This window comes from Kogia breviceps, chromosome 1 (genome assembly GCF_026419965.1).
Source record: "Kogia breviceps isolate mKogBre1 chromosome 1, mKogBre1 haplotype 1, whole genome shotgun sequence".
Classification (NCBI taxonomy): Eukaryota; Metazoa; Chordata; class Mammalia; order Artiodactyla; family Physeteridae; genus Kogia; species Kogia breviceps.
Window position 1 is genome coordinate 28,890,476 of NC_081310.1, and position 16,792 is coordinate 28,907,267.

At 35.7% G+C, this 16,792-nt stretch overlaps 1 protein-coding gene across 2 annotated transcripts in view; it reads left to right on the top strand.

The window, feature by feature from the left end:
- PLA2G4A (phospholipase A2 group IVA) overlaps window positions 1-16,792 on the top strand; it is a 214,896-nt gene that overhangs the window by 46,993 nt on the left and 151,111 nt on the right. The window contains exon 1 of one of the 2 annotated variants that reach the window (XM_059076585.2): window positions 8,301-8,450. The exons of the other annotated variant lie outside the window; for it this stretch is intronic. The gene's annotated coding sequence lies outside the window, so the exon portion shown is untranslated. Of the gene's footprint in view, window positions 1-8,300; window positions 8,451-16,792 lie in introns of those variants that run through there. 2 annotated transcript variants of the gene reach the window in all.

Sequence of the window (16,792 nt, forward strand, 5' to 3'; positions counted from 1 at the left end):
TTAAATTTACATGAAAATTTAACCCACAGTTATGAGGCTGTTTTCTATTATGGTTTCCTCCACAGTAATCATTTGATAAAACTCTTCTTCTGTTTACTTTACTTTCATTCATTTCACTGCAGACACCCTCAGAAATGGCTAAGAAACTCTACTGTCATCAATCATCCAGTTGAGGTATGTTGCAGAGTGTTAAAATTTCATTCTAGAACCTTAATATGAGAAACAGAAGCATACTAGTTTGTGTTAATTATGGTCCTGAATTCATTGTGCCTTATCTTAAAAAAAATTTCAACCAGAATTTGGAGAGCATAATTCAGAATTTGGTAACACAAAGAAGAAATGTTATAAGAAAACATGTTATTATCATATATAAAATGCAGAGCAGTGGAATCTTGGAAATTAAGATACTGGTTTATCACACTGTTTATTGAATTAATTAAGATCAGTTACTGAAACTAATAGAATAAAAAATAACAAGACAAAAGAGCTTAGAAAGCTAAGCAGAGGGAATTCATTCATTTCAAAAGATCTATTGCATACCAGTTATTAACTTATGTGGCATCATGTTTTACATTGTTTATACAGCAGAACACAAAATAAACAGTCCTTGCCCTCCCCAAGAGTGTAGTCCAGAGCATGAAATTATAGGAAAGGTAGGCACTGCATTAATGACTTGAAGTGTTAAGATGGAGAATTGCAGGGGAAATAGAAGGAAAAGGAGAGAAGCCTGGTTTGTTTGGGCAGAGAAAGGTGGGTGTTTGCCTGGTAAAATCTTTTTGGAAAAAGGAATCTTTAAATTGAAAATTGAAGTTAAGTAGATGTCAGCAAGGCAGAGATGTTGAGAAAGAAATGGGATTTGTGGGAAGGTAATTAGATAGTCAAAAGTATGAGATATCCTTGGAATTGAAAAAAGTCCAGTTAGCTCTGGAGAAAAGAGAAACAGACAATACTTATTGAGTCAAGATATTCTGAGACCATGTCAAAGAGAACGGGTAGCATTCCAAAAGAAGTGGGGAGACATTGAAGGGAATTGACAAAAGATTTGTGTACTGCAGTGATCATGATCATGTTAGCTGCTATTAGAGAAAGCTTTGGAGGGGAAATGAGCGAAAGTTGGGAACATATATGTGTATATCTATATGTGCCTCTCAGACAATATGTCTACCAGGCAATAAGGTAGATTGTATTAACTGAAGACAGAGCAAGAGGAAGTTTGGGATAATAATTTATCACATTTATGCAGCCTGGTGAAGTCTTCCTTCTTGATGACAACACTCGTTATGAGATTGCAAACATTTGTACTGCTGGAAGTGTTCCCTAGCCTTTCTGGATAGGGTTCAAAATTATGGTTCCCAGACCTTTGGATATCAGGGATCAAAAATTATTTCCCTCTTCCCCCGCAAAAAACCAAAACAAAACAATAGCCCAAATAAAAATTTGGATTGCCATTCTGTTTCTTTAACAACTTTATTGGAGTATAACTGTTTTACAATAGTGTTAATTTTTCCTTTACAACAAAGTGAATCAGTTATACATATACATATGTTTCCATGTCTCTTCCCTCTTGCATCACCCTCTCTCCCACCCTCCCTCCCTCCCTATCCCACCCCTCTAGGTGGTCACAAAGCACAGAGGTGATCTCCCTGTGCTATTGGATTGCCATTCTAACACCAAACTTTAAAGAATACAATCTCACAGGAAATGGTAGGCCTTCTCATTCCTCTGAAAGGATGGTTAATAACATTTCTGTGCATAAGATTTTTCTCATCTTTCTAGTTCTATAGTTCACAAAGCTATAACATTTGTCTTGTTCACAGTAGCCCAAAGACTGAATTTTGTAAACCTTAGCTCCACCTACCACAGAGACAGGATAAAAACTGGTATTGCCTTTACCTGTGAATCAAACATATCCAAAGTCACTTAAGAGTTTGAAAAATGCCTTAATTCCACACCTGTGTCTTTTAGGATAGACTAGAAGAGGCTTAACCTCTCTTACCGAGAAAGTGGCAGAGTTGCTTATTCACTGGAGGAGAGCAGATGTTTCTCAGAGTTTTCCTTTGTTTAATAACTACTAGATTTGTAAATATACCCCTGGAAGACACAACACAATTCTGATGAGTCATCATGCTTTCATATAAGGGTGCTGAAAAGTAACCTCAGAATAGGAACAGAAACTTAAAACCTCTTATTTTAAGACTTCCCTGACGTGTGGTATTTTTCTAAGGAACATACACATACAATAAAATAGCTGCATATATATTAATATATATTGAAAATATTTAGAAAATAAAGATCCAGTGAGTGAGTATCTCTGCAAATGTTTGTTTCATAGACACTGTATTTTTGCTTTCACTTTATTCTTAATTAAAGAAGTTCATCTGGTGAAAGAAAGCTTTGGGAACAGGAAAATGTAATTTTTGTCTCTATATAAAGCAGGCTTAAGAAGGTCTGAGAGTTTAGTCTTAACCTGGAGAGGAATGACACTAGCATTCTTCCCACTAGCACATCAAGAGGAGTATTTCCAGAAAACTTGAACTTCTTGCTTCCTTCATCATTCCTTAGATATTTTAGAGCAGAATAAATGCTATTATTACTAGGTAAAATCCTGTGTATGTACAATGTGATATTTGTCAAACTTGTTTTAAGTTACATATGTTAAAAAAAACACAATAAAAATGTCATGGGTTTCGAAATAAGGAAGACTTGAGTCTGGATCTCTGCTCTAACACTTAGTAACTTACCTTGGGCAATTTAGCGAACGTGTGCCTTAGTTTCTCATTTATATGAGAATATTATTAATTATTAATTAGTGTGGATAATACCCTGTTATAGTGCAGTTGAAAGTGAATGAAACAGCATCAATATGTTTTCTGGACCCTCAATAAATGATTACTATTCTCTTCTCATGTTCATTCTCTGGTTCTAGTATCCAACCCTCCCTTTCCACCTAGGTCCCTTTGGATGTAATGGATGTTGGATATCCATCTGCCTGATCTAGAGTGTTCTCCACAGGGAAACATACAAATGTTAACTTTCCCATTGCTTCTCAGATCAAAGTTTGCCTCTTTGATTAATTGTGGATTTGAACTGAGTTTTAGTTACAAAAATGTTTAACAAAATTTTGTTTATAATAGTGGAAAATGTTGGAAACAGCATAATATCTTAAAATAAGTTATCCTTTAATAAATTCTAGTGTACTCATATATTGTAATATTACACAACCATTAAAAAATATCTTATTGGCATGGAAAAATATTTTCAACATGCTGTGGATAGGGAAAAATATAAATAAAGCAATGTATACAGTGTAATGATATGAAAAATCATATGTACATGCATAGAATAAAAAACCAGAATGATATACCACAAATGTTAACAATTGTTATATCTGGAAGGTGAGATATGTGATTTTTTACTCTCTTTCTTCTAAATAACTAGGCCAGTGGCTATGACTTCTATAAGACAGGGTGTAAGAAATGTGACATTTCTTTTATTTTCCTAGTCAAAGTTAAACTGCTCCTAGTCACCATCTGACTAGGACATTTAATTTCAAGCATTATTGAAACTTCTTTCCTCTTAAAATTATCCAAATTTGTGCAAGTGTCTTGTGGATCTTGTAAAGTTCCAGACACTTAAATAGAATCTTCATGTTTTGTTGTATTCCCATTACCCATGATAAGCCCATGCCCAAGCCACATCATGCCTTTAAATCTAAGAAATTTTCTCTTTCCTCTGGGCCCAACTTGAGTCCTACAAACTCCTGCAGATATAGTCCAATGTTACCCAAGGCACAGTGCATTTTGTAATCCCAAATCTTTTCATTCCTCCTCAAATTGTTTTTCTTATTTTCACATGGCAAAATTGTTTCCCACTATGAATAAACTGGCTTTCTTATTCAGGTATTAATTCATGATGTAAGTGGAAATTGGAAGATGAAATCTAAATATACACTATTAAATGCATACTTATTATGTATCACTATGTATTAGTTGTATACTACTATGTAATAATATGTATTATTATTGTATAAGGCACTAGAATCATTAATTTTAAATGGAGTCTCTGAACCATCACTCTTATACAAATTATCTTCTACCATGCGGCCAGGTAGCCATTCCCCAGAAGTCTTGCTACCTGCTCTTGATCTGAGGGATTAGGTAACCAGCACTCTGTAAATAAACAAATCACCTGGATCCTTTCTACCTTGTCTTCACATTTGCTCCCCTCCATAATTCCCTATAAGAACTTGTACTTTGCAAACATATTGGGAAAAGACAATGCTTTATAGTGGCTACTTTAGTGGTTATACTTCTTAAAAGATTATTTGTTAAGGGAACACAATATCATGATTTGGAGTAGAGAAGAAAAAATACCCACAGCCCTGAGAACTAAACATAAAAGGATGGCACATGCATTTTCAAAATGTTCAACAGTGAAATTTTTAGTTTTCTAATATGTATTTAAAAAAAAAAAAAAAAACAGCTATCAGGGACCAAAACAAAACATGTGTTTATAAAAACTCAAAACTTTCCCATTTCTTATTTACTTGGGAGCTTTTTCTTTGACTTCTAAGGCTCAATTAATTTATTGTAAATAGGCAATGGGAAAGAGCTATAGAAAGAGATATGTAATTTGAGGTCAAAGGTTTGGTTTAAACTTTGACTCTGATGTCCACGTTTGGCTAAATCACCTACTCTGCAAGGCTGGGGCAATGCTACCAGGATGCCCAGTTAATCCCAGAGGTTAGAGGTTACATGCAACTCCATCGGATGACTCCAGTACACTGGGAAGAGTTTCTTCTCTAAGGAATCATGTCTGCCTCTCCGAGGACTTAAAAGCAGAGGACACATTTTATAATCCCAAATCTCCTTCCCCAAGTTGTTTTTCACAACTTTCAGTTGGCAAAACTGAATGAACTGACTGACTTGTTCAGACATAACTATATGAGGTAAGCAGCAATTTGAAGATTAAATCTTAATAAAACATTAAATACATACCATGTATAAGACATTGTCTCTAACTCTAGATTGAGTCTCTGAATCATCAATCTGTTACAGATTATCTTCTCATACCATGTGGTTTGGTTTACTCCTGGAGTTGAGTTTTTTCAAATTGTCTCAACCTTCCAATTCATCTTTCTCATCTTGATAAGCCTCCTCCCCTACAGGGAGTTCACCATTCCTTCTTGACACAGTAATCACTCAGGTTTTCCCCCTCCTCACATTACTGTTTCCATTCTTCAGTCTATGCTGCTATCTTACTAAATACCAGGTTAATAATGTCATTCCCTTGCTAAGAACCAAGAAACCAACACCCATCTCTGACAGTCAACTACCATATTCAAAACAGAATAGCGCAACTAACCACTACCATCTTTGATAGCTGGGAAATTTCTTTCATTCTTTCTTTCTGTCTTTTTTTTTTAATTTGCCATTACATTTATTTATTCTTTTTTTAATTTAATTTTTTATTTGAAGTGTAGTTGATTTATAATGTTCTGTTAGTTTCCTTTTTTAAAAATTTTTGGCTGCGTTGGGTCTTCGTTGCTGCGCGCTGGTTTTCTCTAGTTGCGGTGAGTGGGGGCTACTCTTCATTGCGGTGCGCGGGCTTCTCACTGCAGTGGCTTCTCTTGTTGCAGAGCATGGGCTCTAGGCACGCGGGCTTCAATAGTTGTGGCATGTGGGCTCAGTAGTTGTGGCTCGCGGGCTGTAGAGCACAGGCTCAGTAGTTGTGGCACACAGGCTTAGTTGCTCCACAGCATGTGAGGTCTTCCTGGATGAGGGCTTGAACCCATGTCCCCTGCATTGGCAGGAGGGCTCTTAACCACTGCACAACCAGGGAAGTCCCATTGTGTTAGTTTCAAGTGTACAGCAAAGTGATTCAATTATACACACACACACACACACACACACACACACACACACACACACACACATAGGACCTACCTATACAGTAGGTCCTTGTTGGTTACTTATTTTATATATAGTAGTGTGTATGTGTTAATTCCAAACTCCTAAATTATCCCCCTCCCCCTTTCCCCTTTGGTGATAGCTGGGAAGTTTCTTCTTCATCACAGGAAAATGTCTAAATTCCTCCATCTGTTTTTCAAGAATTTTTAAAATCTGACCTCCAGTGTACATTTCTGAACTGCTCTCCCCATAAACTCTTCTTTTAGAACTGCCTTTGCACTTCCTCCCAACCATTAATTCCTGCCTTTGCCTTTGCTGCTTAAATTGCTCACAGCTACCCATCAAAATCCAATCCTAGTTTCATGGCCCAGTTTTGATTTCAGATTTAATTTAGTACTTCATTGTCTCTCCCTCACTCTAGCACTTCCTCTTCAAAACACTTGTAATGGCTTTTAGTCATATATGTCTATCATGTTTCATGTGTCAATACGGGTTTCTGTGCTTTAACTTGCTGGTTCTTCTGTCTGAACATTCTTCCCACACTGTTTCATGGCTGGTTGGCTTATTCTCATCTTTCAATCAAAATGTATCCTCAGAGTGGTCTTTCCTGGACTTTTTTTTTTTAAGTCATTATCTTGTTCATCTTATTCCTTGACTCTCCTGTGCACTAGGATGTGAGCTACATGAAAATACAGACCTTGCCTATCCATTGCTCTCTCTCTCCAGTGCCTAACCATATGCTACAGGTTATACACTATTGGATATCCCCTCCAAATAGTGAGCTACAACTTTTTATTATCAAACTGACCCGAGCACTGTGAAGCTGCTTTTCAAAGGAGTCTTTCTTCACCAGGGTCTTGGGATGAATGTGCCCTGCAAAACATATTCTTTCTTTACCTGGGGAAAAAGGTAAAAAAAAAAAATAGTATGATCTCTGTTCCTCTGCTTAGCACACTTAACCTTTCAGAAATTCAGGATCTTCTTTGGAAAGAAAAAAAATCTTGACTTCCCGAGACACCACAGGCCTTTTTTTAGGAAGGTGAGATTGATAGTATAACAGGTTGAATTTACAGGAGAAAATCAAGACAAAAAGGAGTTGAATTCTGAGCTACAGAAAGCAGATAATCCAGGAGATTTAATGATGGGGTCTGCAGAAATTATATTCTTTGAAAATTTTATAAGAGAGATAGGAGAGTGTGCTCAATGTTAGATTAAAGACAAAATTAGAAGATCCTGTGTTTGAAGAACAAGATACACTAAATGAATGTATCAGTCTTTAAAGACACTAATTTTTTGTTTTAAAATTTTATTTTATTGTGGTAAGAACAGTTAACATGAAATCAACCCCCTTAAATTTTTAAGTGTACCCCACATTATGGTTGACTATAGATATAATGTGGTACAGCAGATATCTCCAACTTCCTCATCTTGCTTAACTGAAACTTTATGCTCATTGATTTGTAACTCCCCATGACCCCCTCCCCTCAGCCCTTGGTAACCACCACATTTTAAATTTTTTATCTTCAAATATATTTAGTTGCTCAGAGTTTGATATTCAGAAGAAGCTAAATGTAATGACTAATTATTATGGTGTTCATATTAGCTACAGATTAATACTAAAAAGTTAGAATTAAACAGTCACTTTTTTTTATAAATGAAGTTTATTTTAGTAATATAAGTAGTATAAGTTTTTTTGGCCATGCCCTGTGACATGTGGTATCTTAGTTCCCCAACCATGGTTTGAACCCGTGACCCCTGCAGTGGAAGTTGGAGGTGCAGAGTCTTAACCACTAGACCACCAGGGAAGTCCCAGGTCATTTATTCTAACTTTGCAAAAAAATCCAAAAAACAGAAAAACCCCTCAAGTTTCTGTTATAATTCATAGTTAATTGCATGATAACATCTCATGGATGATTGATAAAGAATAAAAAGAAAGAAATCATCTTGTAAAGACACTAATTGATTCTTGCAGATTTTGGATACATTTAAACAATATACCTCTTTGTTACAGTGATATCAGGTATTTGAATTTACTTTGCATATTTCTAATTTAACCTGATTTGATTTTTCCCCCTAAATCTCAACATATGTATTACATTCTCCATTATGCTCTGGGTTATCTGTCTTTTCAATTGAGTTCTTACTTGTTTGGAAAAAAAGAAGGAAGCAGTAACTACTTAAGGACAAGAAGTACTTTCAGACACCCGCATACATAGACTCCATGTAATTTAGGACTGTTTAACTTACATATTATTTAAGCATGTTTTCTGACTTCAAACTCCTAGTTCTGATAAGTAAATATTTACATTTAAGATATTAGCTGCTCTAAGAACAACGCTTTCCCTCCCTTCCTCCTTAATTCCACCTTAACACATCTGCAAAGAGGAAAGGAAACGAGCTCACGTTTTAGCCCCTCCTACCAAGGATAAGACTTCTCTGTGGTCCCGGGCTGAGAAAGGATCCTGACAGAAAGCTAGAGGCCCTGACAGAAAGCTAGAGGCGTAAAGAAGCCTGAGGAATCTCATTGTAACTCTGGGAACTGTAAGCAATATATTTACTCTTCCCTCGCTCACTCTGCTTCTCTCTCCCGCCCTCCCTAGCTTTTAGTTTGTATCTCGCTTGGAAGGAAGAAAGGCCGAAGGGAAGCCTAGGATTCACCGCTGTGAAAAGTCTGCATGTCCTCTGAGTTTTGAAATGAGATACACAGATCAGGGACCTTAATTTCCTTCTAACAAATGCCAGTTTGCTTTCCGGGGTCTAAATGCACTGTGGAATCTGAGGATAAGGATTTCCTTCATGTACAGCGCCGAAAGAAAGCCAACGTTCAGAAAGGCAGTTAGGTGGCTCTACTTAGCGTTCCACGTGATGCCCCCAGGTGGTTGCCTATTCCCATTATTGAGCAGGCTGCTCTTTGACAGCCCTAAGGATCTTTAGCGAAGAAATTTATCAACGAATTTAAGGTTTAATTTAAAAATAGTCATTTTGGTTACTTATGCAAAGCATTCCTGGGTATTTAATGAGTGCCAGTGTTATGCGAAAAAACAAATAACATTGAAAAATTAATTGTATACTGACTGGTATTCTGATTCGTCCTTCTAAGTTATTTGACATGCCAGGAGAACAGAGCTCGAAACAAGATATTGGAAAAGATTTGCTCAAATAAGAAAGCTAAGTTTTGAGTGTGAATACTATTTTAGTAATTTTGTATTGGAAGCATTTGTAAAAAAAAAAAAAAAAACAACGAAAAAAGGCATTTGGATTTGAAATAATAGTGGTTTAACTTATTTAAGTTTCCTATAACTTGTACTCATTTTAATCTTAAAATTAGTCATTTTTACCTCAAAAACTAGGACAAGAAATGCTTTTTATGTTGGTTGATGATGTAAGCACTTATTCATCTAAGGCAGATGGAGAATACTAGAGGCGGACCATTTGGATGGGTGTCAATTCTAAGTTATGATATTTGCATATATGACCCTTTGGGTTCAAGGAGAATTTCTGTTTTGTTTTGTTTTTTGTCTGCTGCGTAAATTTGGAATTGTAGTCTAAGAGATGTTTGCAGGGAATAGTAGTGAAAGAAGCCTTGTTAAGAGTTTTAAAATTATGTTCTAGAGTTCTCTAGACCTTGCCAGTCAAGTCTGATATTGGGATTAAGCAACAGGTATTTGTTTCTTTCAGTGAGCAGAGGAAGAATTAAATTTTAAACTAAGCAATAATTGTGAAATGCATAGAGAAGTGTTTAATCTGCATTTGCTCAAAGCAGCTTTACAAACTTCCTGTAGGGGAAGCACATTTTATGGGACAAGAAACTAAGAAACCTATTTAGTAATTTTCCTTGTCCCAATTAAACAAATGAAAAATGACTTGCAATGTTAAAATGCTTTTTTTTTTTTTACATTTTACGTTTATCAGTTTCTTGCTAATATTACCTGATAAAGGTCATCCCACAGAGATACTTTGGCCTGTGTTTTTAACCCATCAGTATCATTCCTAGTGTCTCTGCTTAGAAAGCAAAGTCATAAAATGAAATCATTTGCATTAAAAAAAAATTCCAGGAATAAAAAAGAGGAAGACAGAATTAGCTGTGTTTGCTTTTCCTCTCTTATGCCTTTTTATTTACCATCAGTTGTTTTCTTCCTCTTGCTTGCAGATTTTATAGCATCAGTTATTCTCAGCTTCTTTTTTGTTTATCACAGACCCTTTTACAAATCTTATGAAAGCTATAGACTCCTTCCTAGAATAATGACACTTTTGTTCCTCAAATATGCACAAATTTTGAAATAACTTTAGGTATTTCACAAATCCTCCAAAACGATTCATGTCGTGTGAAAACAGTATTTCTTAGAATTTCGGAGCTTTCTGACGATTTCAAATAATTAGCAAATTATTTTACTTATGAGTAAAGAAATGCCTCACAGTGAATGTTGCACTTATTCAGTTAGTGTTCTGGAACTCTAAATAATTGGTGTAATGGAAAAACTATCGCCTGGAAACCAAATGACCTAGGTTCTAGACTCCACCTTGATAGAAATTAGCTGCACAATATTAAGCTTGCCATTTTTCTGTAACATCTGATATTTTTTATTGCTGAATGCAATAAGTAAAACATAATAGGGAAGTAAGATACAAGTTATTTTTTATTGGATTGTGGGATGTCTCTATTTGCTGCTTTTGTTCCAAAATTCCTAATGATATTTCCCAGCATAACTATGTTTTATAACATTCTTGTTTATTACAAAGATAATTCATGCTTACTTTTTTTTTTTTTTTTTTTTTTTTTTTTGTGGTACGCGGGCCTCTCACTGTTGTGGCCTCTCCCGTTGTGGAGCACAGGCTCCGGACGCGCAGGCTCAGCGGCCATGGCTTACGGGCCCAGCCACTCTGCAGCATGTGGGATCTTCCCGGACTGGGGCACGAGCCCGCGTCCCCTGCATCGGCAGGCGGATTCTCAACCACTGTGCCACCAGGGAAGCCCCCATACTTACTTTTTAAATCCTGTTACATCTAGAAATTGCAAAGAAGAAAAGGAAAATTGAACATATAGTCCCCGCAAGGGGTAACTACTTTTAAAAAAAAATTATTTATTTATTTGATTGTTCTGGGTCTTTGTTGTGGCAGGCGGGCTCCTTAGTTGCAGCTCATGGGCTCCTTAGTTAGGGCAGGTGGGCTCCTTAGTTGTAGCATGCGAACTCTTAGTTGCAAGGGGTAACTACTTTTAAAATTTTATTCATTCAATCAAAATATTTATTGGGTAACTAGCATGCATAAGCACAGAGATAAGGAATTCATGTATATACATCTATTTATGCTTCTAGACATTTTTCTACACATACACTCACATGTAGATTTTACAAAGTTGCGATCACACTTGTTAAAAGATAAACTGAGGCGTATTAAAAATTTTGAGTTCATTTGAGCAAAAATTGATTGGCATGGGGCAGTGCCCAACCAGAAGTGGTCAGGAGCACTTCACTGACATGATATGTGGGAGAGAATTTTATAGAGAAAAAGCAGAAGCAAAGTAAAGAATTTATGGATTGGCTGCAGCTTAAAGCTTAGTTGGCTGTTTGTGAATGACTGTCCTTAGGTTTCAATTTTGTACCTTTGAGGCATTTACCTGCTTAGATTTTGGTTTGCTGATGTAGGCTGCAGTGGCATTAGAGTCACCTTAGTCTAACGGCCTCCTCGTTTAATTAATTTAGCACACTGCTGATGCTGTTTCATAACATGCTTCCATTCAATCATGAGATTTTCTCTTAAAACATATTTTTATATTCATGTGTTATTTTATATTCATTCATATCTTAAATATTACTAAATCCCTACTATGTGTCAGCCACTATGCAAGTGATGGCAATCTAGCTATGAGCAAGAGAGTATGGTTCTAAGATGTAATTTTTAGTCTATGGAAATGTTGTATTGGCTGATTATAAATTGCTGGATATTTAGGTGGATTAAAGTTTTCTACTATTATAAATAGTGTTTCATTTAGGACCTCAATATAAATGTTTGTATGCAGCTTTGTTTATTTCCTTTGGATAGATTCTTAAAATGCATTTTTCAAGTTCTAACAAAAGTTCCACTAATTACAGGTTATGAGATCATAAGCCAAATGCTTTATCAAAATTTTCTTTTCTCAGCTGTAAAAGAATAATAATAATAATAATAGAGTATTTGGAGGATTTAAAAAGCATTTAGTAAAATATTGTAGAGTACTAGTTATTATTTTTGCCATTTTGCTCTTGAGAAAGATTGGATCCATTTATCAGTAGTATAAGAGAGTAGAATTTCCCTAAGTCAACATTTTGTTATCACTCAAACAGAACAAACAACAACAAATCCAAAAATGGAGACAATTGTTATATGAAAATGGTATCTTGTTTAAATTTGAATTTTTTTTCAGGAATAAGGTTGAACAATTTTCATGGTGGACACTTGTATGCCTATGTTTACAAATTGCATCTTTCAATGTGATTTTTAAATCTTTTTTCAGTTTTCATTTCTAATATGGTAAATATCAATGGATATAACTCACATAATCAAAGGCCCTTAGGGATCCTCAATAATTTTGAAGAGTGTTAGGGGTCTTAACATGGAAGGCTAAATTTTGAAATGGAAATAGAAATTCTGTAAACATTGCTTTTTTCAAGTTTAAAGAATTGTTCTTATTGTTTCCTGATACCTTTTCTTTAACAATGGGTGAGATGCATAGAAAAATGAAAGTAAGTCATTTTTATTCTCACAGTCTGTCATCTTCTACAAAATTCATGGAACTTGAAGAGGTTTCCGAGAAGAGGGCCAAAACCCTTGTAGAATCTCCCACAGCTTTAGGAACATCCAGACTTGCTTAATGCAAGAAGATGGAGTTAGAGATAGGTCGAAGGGTTACAGGATGATTCTTTTGAAAGGTTTTGTAAGAAAAATGGTGTCCATGTTTGTCAAGAACCAATGTAGAGAAAATGAATATAAGCTTTAGGCCATTCATCTTGTACTCCTTGGCGAGTAGGGCAGTGACAGTTGGGAGATGGGAGAACCAAAAGGTTTGTTGAGGGGTTCTTTCCAAAGAAGACATTAAATAGAGCAGATATTGTTCCTGCCTTTTGATACCACTACTTGCCTGAGAAAAAGAGATGTGCCCAAATTTTGCTACTCTTGCCACTCTGTGATTCTCAGTTTTTTGGATTCTCTGTGATTCTTACTCTACCCTCAGAACAATTCTTTGAAAATACAGTCTATCTCTCCTCTATACAAACATAAAATAAGCTTAAATATTGATAATTCAGTGCTCACCATAAGCGGATTAATGAAGCTGCACCACCAGTTTGATCACTTATTGAATGAATTCAAATAGCTTTAGAGAAACTCAGCAATCACCTATAAGTGATCCTGGTCAGATTTCTGTAACCACTGAGTCAAAGATGAAGGGCTGAGAGACCAAGTCGCACTCATTTTCCTTCCATTCCCTTCTTGGGGGAAGGGAATTCATTTGTAAATCAGCTGCTCCTTTTTCCTTAATCTTCCTCTTCATTTGCCTGACTTCTGGAGTCTATAGGGAAATTTAGGTATTTTAGGTAACAGTATGTTTTGAATTAGAAAACAAATATCCATAATATCTGTAATTTCAGTATTCCATAGTACTAAAAACTCATGTATTTATAACACTCAGGTTAGCTTTTCATTTTATTATTTAATTTACAATCTGTTTTCTGATTACCTAGTTTGAAAAAAAAATCAGAGGAACAATAATACTCATTTGCATAGCATTTTGTGGTTTATAAGGAGATTGCTCAAGAACTTTATTCCCAGAATAACCATGTAGGTTAGCAGAGCAGATATTCACATTTTGCAGATGTGAAAAGAGAAGTGTTGGAAAGTTAAATAGCTTATTTAATATCCGAGTTTTATGATTTCCATTTTGATGCATTTTGTATGCTTCAATTAACTAATTGATTGCTTTATATTTCCAGTTTTGATGCGTGTTATTTAAGACTGTCAACCTCCTCCTATTTGTTAACATCAGAAAAATTATAGGGGAAGAACCAGAAAGAACACATCCTAATGCACGTTTCCGTATTAACTCAATTGTTCTGTTCTTATAACTGGATTACTGATTGACATAATAGAGGAAGTTGCATAAATTTAAGAATGATTGAAGAAGTAGCATAGGATTTAGAATTTATTTTGTAACTATTTAGCATTTTATAAAATATATGCCACTTTAAGACAATAAAGTATATGAAGTTTAATCCAAAAATACAAAAGAGACGTATTATGAGTTGTATAAGAAACACTAATTCTACCAACAGTTTTACTTTCATTTGGCAATAGAGCATTTTTTTAGAATATTCTGAGTATAACCTACAGAGCCTATGGTTCTTTTTGGCTCTTATTAATCCTGGTGGTTGGCATAAAGCATTTGTATCAAAATGGTTACTCTGACCTTGGATTTATCATTTGTAGAAAAAAATCATTATTATTTTACCTTTCTGAACAACCCAGTAGCTTATGGTATACCAGATATTCCTTTTCAGCAGTAAAAATCAACTTTAGTTATAACGTTGGCTTATTATACATATGTATAACTTCATAACAAATAATACATAGTAGGTCATGTTTGACTGCTAGATGCAACTGCACCACTAGAAACATTAGGTCAGCAAATGGCTTCTGAATTTCAGTCAGTAAATTGACACACTTCCTATTTGCCTCATACTTTTACATCCACAGCTTTAATAAGATAAGCAAGTTGGGCTCAGTACCATGGCAATAAACTGGGATGTTAGACTCTGTATGTATTCTTGTGGGATTCCTGGATCTGTAATTGTAGAAGAGACAATGTCTGCCTGGGTTAGTCTAGGGGCAGGAAAATGGTGTCTTTAAGTTTTCTTCAGGCTCTCTCTTATTTATTTATTTTTTTTGGCCGTGCTGCGTGGCCTGCAGGATCTTAATTCCCTAACCAGGGATCGAACCAGTGCCCCCTGCAGTGGAAGTGCAGAGTCTTAACCACTGGACCGCCAGGGAAGTCCCCAGGCTCTCATTTTTATTACTTGAAACAAAATGGTAATCCATTTTGTGGACTGTTTACATGTAGTTGATGCAATATTATGGAAGTAGTAAGAAAAGTAGTATAGAGCAATTAAGTAAGAATTCATAGAAAAGTACTCTGGGGAAAAGTATCTAAAGATGCATGTGGTTATGACGATATGCTGTGTAGATTCTGGCATCTATAATTAAGATATCTTAATATCCATCAGTCCCTTGTTATTATCTACCACAAAGCTCAAACAGGTATCAACTTCCTTTCCATTTAACTGTCATGAAGAAGAGGCAGATGAGTTTAAAACTGATTGAGGTCATGAACTTAGATCTCAAAGAGGTAACACTAGGGCAATTCTGTAGATCACGGAATAGTCTTCAAAATCACTACTTTCAGTGTACAATGGGAATTCATGTTCAAATATAACTTCAAAGTATAATTATATCATTGATTAGTAGACGATGCTATTAACATATTTTAGGAAGTTTTCTCACAGCAAATTTAAATTCTATTTTAAAGAGATTTCTTAGTTAATTAAAAATTTAGTTGTAAAATGTTAAGATGGTTGCTTATAATCTACTGCTTGGTACTTATTTTTTGAGGTAGTGACAATCAGGGATTTATATTTAAAATATATAAAAGTCCACAATGTTTATATGAGATTTTTTTTTTTCTTATCCTTATCAGTGACGATCCCTCTGTTGTCAATGAAAAGCAATAAAAGAATCAGTTTTGTGAAACTCATTCAGTGTTTGCAGAAAGTTTTACTATCTGCTTAAATTATGTGTTAAATTGACAAGTTGGCTTGGTTGATTAATACCTTATGAGCTATTGTCACAATGAAAAGAACATTCTTGTATAAATTACAACTTTCTGTGAAGAAAAGAATTTCTAGATACTATTTCATGAATATCTGTAGCATGCCTAGGAAAAGAGTAGGAAAAATGTACCTTTTTAAATACTTAGAAAAAGAAGAGGTATTAGAAGCAATTTAGATAGTCTGTACTCTCATTTCCACTTAAGCATTTTACCTGTTGGATCAAGAAAAAAAAAAAAGCAGATGCTAATATAATCCAGGAATTTTTGATCACTGGGCTATGTGCATTTATTCCTTCACCAGTTCAGTATGTTTTAATTAATACTAACTACATGCTAGGCACTGTCCTACATTTAGGGCATACATGGGTGAATAAAGAGTTAATTCCTTCTTGGAGGAGAGAGATGATAATTAAGCAAATAATAAAAGAAGCAAATGGACTTTAATAGTACAGGCTAACCTGGGGAGGTGAAGGATGTAAAGGTTTCCCTGCGAGGTAGAATTTAAGCCGAGATGTGAGGGATGAGAAGCCAGGTGTGGGCGGTGCCTAGAATGAGGGTAGTGTGGCTCAGATGGGGGCTCCAGGCAGAGAACAGCATTTGTAAATAAGCCTGCAAAGGAACCACCAAGAAATCAGATGGAAAACCAGTAGTTAGGATGATGTCATGGGAACAAAGGAGGGAAAGTGCTTCCAGAGAAACAGAGGATAGGAAAGTGACGACCATATTTGAAAACTTGGAGGTCATTAGTGGTTTTTTTTTTTTTTAATGTTTATTTATTTGGCTGCGCCAGGTCTTAGTGGCGGCATGCAGGATCTAGTATCCTGACTGGGGATCGAACCTGGGCCCCGTGTGTTGGGAGCGCAGAGTCTAACCACTGGACCACCAGGGAAGTCCCTCATTAGTGGTCTTGATAAGAGCAGTTCCAGTGGAGTGGTGGGGACTCAGTGAGATGACAGAAGGGGTAGGAGTGGAGGACTCTGAGGACATGGATAGGTACAGTGGGAACAAATGGCCCTTTAGAGAAATC